At 44.4% G+C, this 6483-nt stretch overlaps 1 long non-coding RNA gene across 1 annotated transcript; it reads right to left on the reverse strand.

The window, feature by feature from the left end:
- Positions 1–793: 793 nt before the first annotated feature.
- On the reverse strand, positions 794–4680 carry LOC144286021 (uncharacterized). Its single transcript, XR_013354142.1, has 2 exons — positions 3966–4680; positions 794–1825 (listed from the first exon to the last, which is right to left on the reverse strand). It is a non-coding gene; the product is annotated as an uncharacterized LOC144286021 (long non-coding RNA).
- Between the last annotated feature and the right edge of the window lie 1803 nt (positions 4681–6483).

Consider the following 6483-nt stretch of genomic DNA (forward strand, 5'->3'; position numbering starts at 1 on the left):
AAGAATGTAAAATATCTCATTAATAATTTTTATATTGACCACATGTTAATATGGTAATATTTTGGATATATCAGGTTAAATAAAATATATTATTAAAATTAATTTCAGCTGGGTTTTTATTTAACATGACTACAAAAAAATTTTTTAATGACGTTGTGATTCACATTTGGGGTTCTTGTTGTTTCTGTTTCTGTTGGATGGTGCCGATCTGGAACATTCCAGACTCCCTGTCACCTCTAAGTATCCTACATGCTTTTTCCTTTTTCTGGAGCACCCCTCTTTCTCCCAGCCCCCTCCTCACAACTAACTGTACATCTTTCAGGTCTCAATTGAGATGTCTCCTCCTCCAGGAAGTTTTCCTTGACTCTCCCCACCCTAGGAGCAGGGCCAGGGGGTAAGGGGGCCAGGTGCCCCTTCTGTGCTTCTACAAGTCGATTTCCTCCATGTCAGCCTTGCCCATCTGTGACGTCAGCATCTCCTGTCTGTCTCCCTCTTTAGACAGATAAATCCATGAGGATGGAGACAAAGTCTGTCCTGGTCACCACTACATCTCCAGAACCTGGCACAGGATTACTAAATATTTGTTAACTGAATGAAAAATGGCAAGTAAGATGTAGGCCGTGCACATCTTCCAAGTCTGGAACTGCACTGAGAAGGTAGCTTTAGAGGTCTTATTTCTTCCCATTTCACTGGACGGGCAGTAACCATGCTGTGGGTCTCATCGCTCTCTTCGTAGAATTGTTCTGCCTCTGCCCCTGAGTTACCCAGGGCTCCTCTCTTAGCATGTGTCCTCTTTTGATGGCATAGTTCTGAAGGGTTTTTTTTGTTTTTTTTTTTAAGATTTTATTTATTTGACAGAGCACAAGCAGGGGCAGTGGCAGGCAGAGGGAGAGGAAGAAGCAGGCTCTGCAGGGAGCCTGATGCAGGGCTTGATCCCAAGACCCTGATATCACAACCTGAGCGGAAGGCAGATGCTTAACCGACCGAGCCACCCAGGCACCCCTGCTGATGGCACAGTCCTGAATGGGGACTTATCTTTGTTAATACATACCAGCTGTTATTGGTATGACACAGATTTTGGCAAAGATTTTCCACAGTCTGAGATTTCTTTTAATTGCTTAGAAACAATGCTTTTTAAAAATGTCATTAAGGAATAGTTTGTTGGTCGTCTTCTTTCAGATTCTTCTGTTGCTTCAATAGTTTTATAATCAAGGGAAGACGGGTGAAGACCACACTGAGATCATCTTCGTCTTATCCCAGCCTGCTTGCCCTATCCCCCCGCCATCCACCACATCCCTTCTGTTTGTTCCCCACCCTGCCCGTGTCCCCATCCATCATAGACTCAAAATTACAATCACTACGTTCCCCTCCTCTTCTATCTTGATCCCACCCATCTGACCAAAGCCAGCCCGTAACTATATAAACACCTAGAGGAGAAAAGAAAGGGCCACACTGAGGCTCTATATTATGTCTTCAAATTGGCAAAATTTAGGATGACCGCAGGTGAGGACAGGGATTACCACAGCATCTCACATGCTTCAAGTGGGAGAGCAAGTCACTACAACCCTCTGGAGAATGGTTTGGTATTACTTTGAAAGTTCAGCCAGGTTGAAGATTTGAGTCCCTTCTACTCCGCATCTCCATCCCCTAGGCACTTCCCCAGAAGAAACATGGGCATGCACTCTAGGTGAGGTGTCCAGCAACACTTGTAGTGATGCTGTTCAACAGCAGAAAATTGGAAACAAATCTGATGTCCATTGAGAGAAGGGATAATCTGTGGTATAGCCACACAGAAGAGTATTTTACACCAGTGGAAAGGAAAAACCTGCAGATGCACAAAAAGAAAAATAATGTGGAGTGAATAGAACAAATCTCAGAAGATTCCATTTAAGATGACATTTTTAGAGACGCCTGAGTGGCTCAACGGTTGAGTATCTACCTCTGGCTCAGGGTGTGATCCCAGGATCCAGGATCTCGTCCTACATCAGGCATCTTGCAGGGAGCCTGCTTCTCCCTCTGCCTATGTCTCTGCCTCTCTCTGTGTGTCTCTCATGAATAAATAAATAAAATCTGTTTTTAAAATGACATATTTATATAAATCTCAAAACCAGGCACAAGGAGACAGTGTTTAGGCACAAAAATAAGAGACAAAACTTTATCTTAGAACAGCAAAGGGCAAGAGAGAACCTTTTGGGACTCATTGAATTACACACATAAAATGGGTATATTTTATTGAGGCATTAAATTATGCCTCAATAAGGCTGAATTAAGAAGAGATGGGCCGGCGAAGAAGAAGAAGAAGAGGAAGAAGAGGAAGAAGAGGAAGAAAGAAGAAGAAGAAGAAGAAGAGGAAGAAGAAGAAGAAGAAGAAGAAGAAGAAGAAGAAGAAAAGAAGAAGAAGAGATGGGCCGGAGATCCCATGAATGAATAAATAAAAATCTTAAAAAAAAAAAAAAAAAAAAAAGATGGGCCCAGGCAGCCTGGGTGGCTTGACGGTTTAGCACCGCCTTCAGCCCAGAGCGTGATCCTGGAGACCCAGGATCGAGGCCCACGTCTGGCTTCCTGCCTAGAGCCTGCTTCTCCCTCTGCCTGTTGTCTCTGCCTCTCTCTCTGTTTCTCATGAATAAATAAATTAATTAAAAAAAAAAAGAAGAAGAAGAAGAGGAGATGGGCCCAGGGGCATACAAGTGGCATAGTCAGTTAAGCATCTGACTCTTGGTTTCAGCTCAGGTCATGATCTTGGGGTCCTGGGATTGAGCCCCGTGTTGGGCTCCACACTCAGCATGGAGTCTGGTTAAGATTCTCTCTCTCCCTCTCCCCCTCTTGCTTATCCGCTCTCTCTTTTTCTCTCAAATTAATAAATAAATCTTAAGAAGAAGAAAAGATCCTGAAGAATCCTTGTTCTTTCCCTGGATTTGCTGTGTTAGATGATACCAGGGGCAGGTGCCACTGTCTGGTGATCCCACTGTCAGGCTGATAGGGCAGAAAAGAAAAAGGACCTAAGTTGTTGATAATGTCACTGAGCACTACCCACCCCACACCCCACCAAGGGACTTTGTATCTAGTATCTCCAGCTACTAGAGCTGTGCCTAGCAATTAGTTGGCATTCAATAAATGTGTATTTATAAGTTAAAAAAAATTAAGATGTTATTTATTCATGAGAGACACACAGAGACAGAGGCAATAGCAGGTTCCATGCAGGAAGCCCGATGTGGGATTTGATCCTGGAACTCCAGGATCACGTCCTGATCCAAAGGCAGATGCTCAACCGCTGAGCCACCCAGGCATCCCTTTAAGTAAAATTTTGATTGAAGTATATTTTCATTCAATTTCTCTTAAATGTTTGAATTTAACAAACCTGGGACAGCCTACCTCTGGATTTCTTTCTTTTTCCTTTTTTTTTTTTTTTAAGATTTTATTTATTCATGAGAGAGGCAGAGACACAGGCAGAGGGAGAAGCAGGCTCCATGCAGGGAGCCCGATGTGGAATTCGATCCCAGGACGCCAGGATCACGCCCAGGGCTGAAGGCAGGAGCTATACTGCTGAGCCACCCAGGCATCCCCGGATTTCTTCCTCTGTGAAATAACATGTTTCCTTCTGACTCAAGCCCTTTTGATTTGTGGGTCCTCTTATCTGTAGTCAGATGCATCGTAACAGGCGACCTGCATGGTGAATGAGTTACCATTAACCTTCTAGGGGGCCCGTGCTATGTGTTACACCCTGTGTTGAGGGCTTTACCTACACGATTTCTATGAATCTTCACAACACCCCTGTGAAGTAGGTTTCAGGTCCTCCATTTAACTGAGTGAGCCCTAAAAAAAGACTGCAGATTATCGTGCTTGGTCTTGCCATCCATTGGATGCCTCCTGGCTGTAGATACACTGCTGTGTCCACCCGTCACCTTCAAGGAATTCCAACATTGCAGTCACATATTTAAGATTAGGGGAAAGGTTTCTGTATTCACCTCACATGAGCCACTGGAGGCATCCCAATGGCTCCAGTCATCTGCTGCAAGCAAACCACCCAAATCTTAGTGGCTTAAAACAACAAGTTATTATTATGTCAAGTTATTATTATGTCAATATTATTATTATTATGTCATAGAACCATTTCTATGGGTTGACTAGGCTCAGCTGGGCACTTCTTGCTAAAGGACACTCATACCATTGCAGTCAGATATCAGCTGGGTCTGCAGTCACCTGGAGGCCCGACTGGCTGGATGTCAAGATGGCTCACTCACATGGCTGGCCGTTGACACCAACTATGGCCACAGGCTATGGCTAGAGTACCCATATGTGGTTCTCCATGTGTCTTAGGCTCTTCAAAATGGTGGCTGGGTTCCAAGAGGCAGCACTCCCAAGAGTGAGCTTTCCAAAAGACCCCATCAGAAACTGGAAGGCTTCTTAACAATCTAGCCTCAGAAGGCCAGAAGGCCATTTCCTCTTTATTCTGTGGTTAAATCAAGAAGGACAGCCTGGATTCAAGGAGAGGGCACTCAATCATCTCTTGATGGGAGAAGCAGTATGTGTGCCACTCCAGGTGTCTGCTTACATTGACATTTTACAGTCAATTATGACTCATCACCAAGAATGGCCTAGCATCAAGCCCCACCTTTTCTTGCTTCCCCCTCTCTCCGTGGTGCCACTATCCAGGGCTCCCAGCCAGAAGTTTCTCCTGGCATCCAGCCTTCTGTTGGGAGGGCCAGAGGTGGCTCAAGGTTTCACTCTATCTGACTTTTCTCTGACGTCCTTCAGCTCTGTATGTACAGAATTTTCAGAAAAAAACTCTACCTTTCTGTGTTAAGAACATTTATTTTCACTAGAGTACACTAATATATACCATAAAGCACACAGATCTTAAGTTTAGTGTAGGTAGGTGAATAAGTTTCCATATCCAGCTCTGTGGCTGGGGATACTGAGGTGAGTGAGACAAACATCACCTGCCCTTGTGAAACTCATGGTCAGTTATGGGTCTTTGAAGAGAGTTCTGGTTCTCTAGGGGTTTTCAAGACAAACCTTCTAGGTGTTGGAAAACATAGTCTAATTCAGAACCACTTTTATCTCATCCTTTTAAACATTTCTATCTGAGTGCATGTTTTATATTGCACATGTTAGTACAGTGCAACCTGTCAGTTACACACATATAGTGGAGATGCGTATGGGAGACCTTTGTGGGGTGTGTGGTCAAAAGGTTAGAAGACTTCTGGTCTAGAGTTGGGGGAAAGATGCAAATAGGACAGCCAAAGGTAAGGTGTGTACTATAATCAAGGCATCACTAGGCCAGGTGGCATTGAGAGGACTAAGGACGGGAGGGGGTGTGGGATATCACTGGTCGTTTTCTGGAGGAGAGGACAGTAAAGCTGAGATAGGAAGGAAGAGAAAAGTCTGGAACTGTATGTACAGAGATTTCAGAAATGACATGGTGGTGCAGTTAAAAAAAAAGACACAACTGGTTTTAAACAACATCTAGATTAAGAAACAGCAAAAAAAAAAAAAAAGAAACAGCATGACTAGGCCCCCAGAAACCCCCCTCATGCCCCCTTCCAGCCTTACCTCCCTGTGGTACATTATAGTTTCTAAAAATATTTATAACCATATCTCCAGTTCCAAGTGCTCCTCTTACAATGTGCCACTTCCACATCAAGAGATGGAGTCTGTGACTGCTCCTCTTGATCCTGAGCAGACATTTAGGACCAAGATGACCAAGGAAGTGTGGCAGAAATTACACTATGTGACATCTGAGGCCAGAACATAAGAAAACAATACAGTTTCGGGACACCTGGTTGGCTCAGTGGTTGAGCATCTGCCTTCAGCTCAGGGCATGATCCTGGAGTCTTGGGATCAAGTCCCACACCCACATCGGGCTCCCTGCATGGAGCCTGCTTCTCCCTCTGCCTCTGTCTCTGCCTGTCTCTCTCTCTGTGTCTAATAAATAAATAAATCTTAAAAAAAAAAAAAAAACAGTTTCTCCTTGGTTCTCTCTGGGAATGCTTACCTTTGGAATCCAGCTGGCATGTGAGGAAGCCCAGGCCACCTGAAAAGTTCCTGTGGGAGCACTCTGGCCAATAGCCAGTGTCAACGCCAAACCTATGAAAAAGGGAGCCTTCAAGATGACCCCAGATCCAACCACCATCTGACGACTATAACCACATGAGAGATCCCAAGCGAAAACCACCTGGCTGAGCTCAGCCAATTTCCAGCAACAAAAGTAATAATAGTAATCAGTTATCACTGTTTTCTGTCACGAAGTGCAGGGAGGTTTGTTATGCAGCAATAAGTAACTGATATACCCCCTCTCCCCATGGGTAACCACCCTACTGATTTCTTTTTTTTTTTTTAAGATTTTATTTATTTATTCATGAGAAACAGACACAGAGAGAGGCAGAGACACAGGCAGAGGGAGAAGTAGGCTCCATGCAGGGAGCTTGATGTGGGACTCAATCCCGGGTCTCCAGGATCAGCTCTGGGCCAAAGGCAGGTGCT

Source organism: Canis aureus, chromosome 1 (assembly GCF_053574225.1).
Source record: "Canis aureus isolate CA01 chromosome 1, VMU_Caureus_v.1.0, whole genome shotgun sequence".
In the NCBI taxonomy this organism is placed as follows: domain Eukaryota; kingdom Metazoa; phylum Chordata; class Mammalia; order Carnivora; family Canidae; genus Canis; species Canis aureus.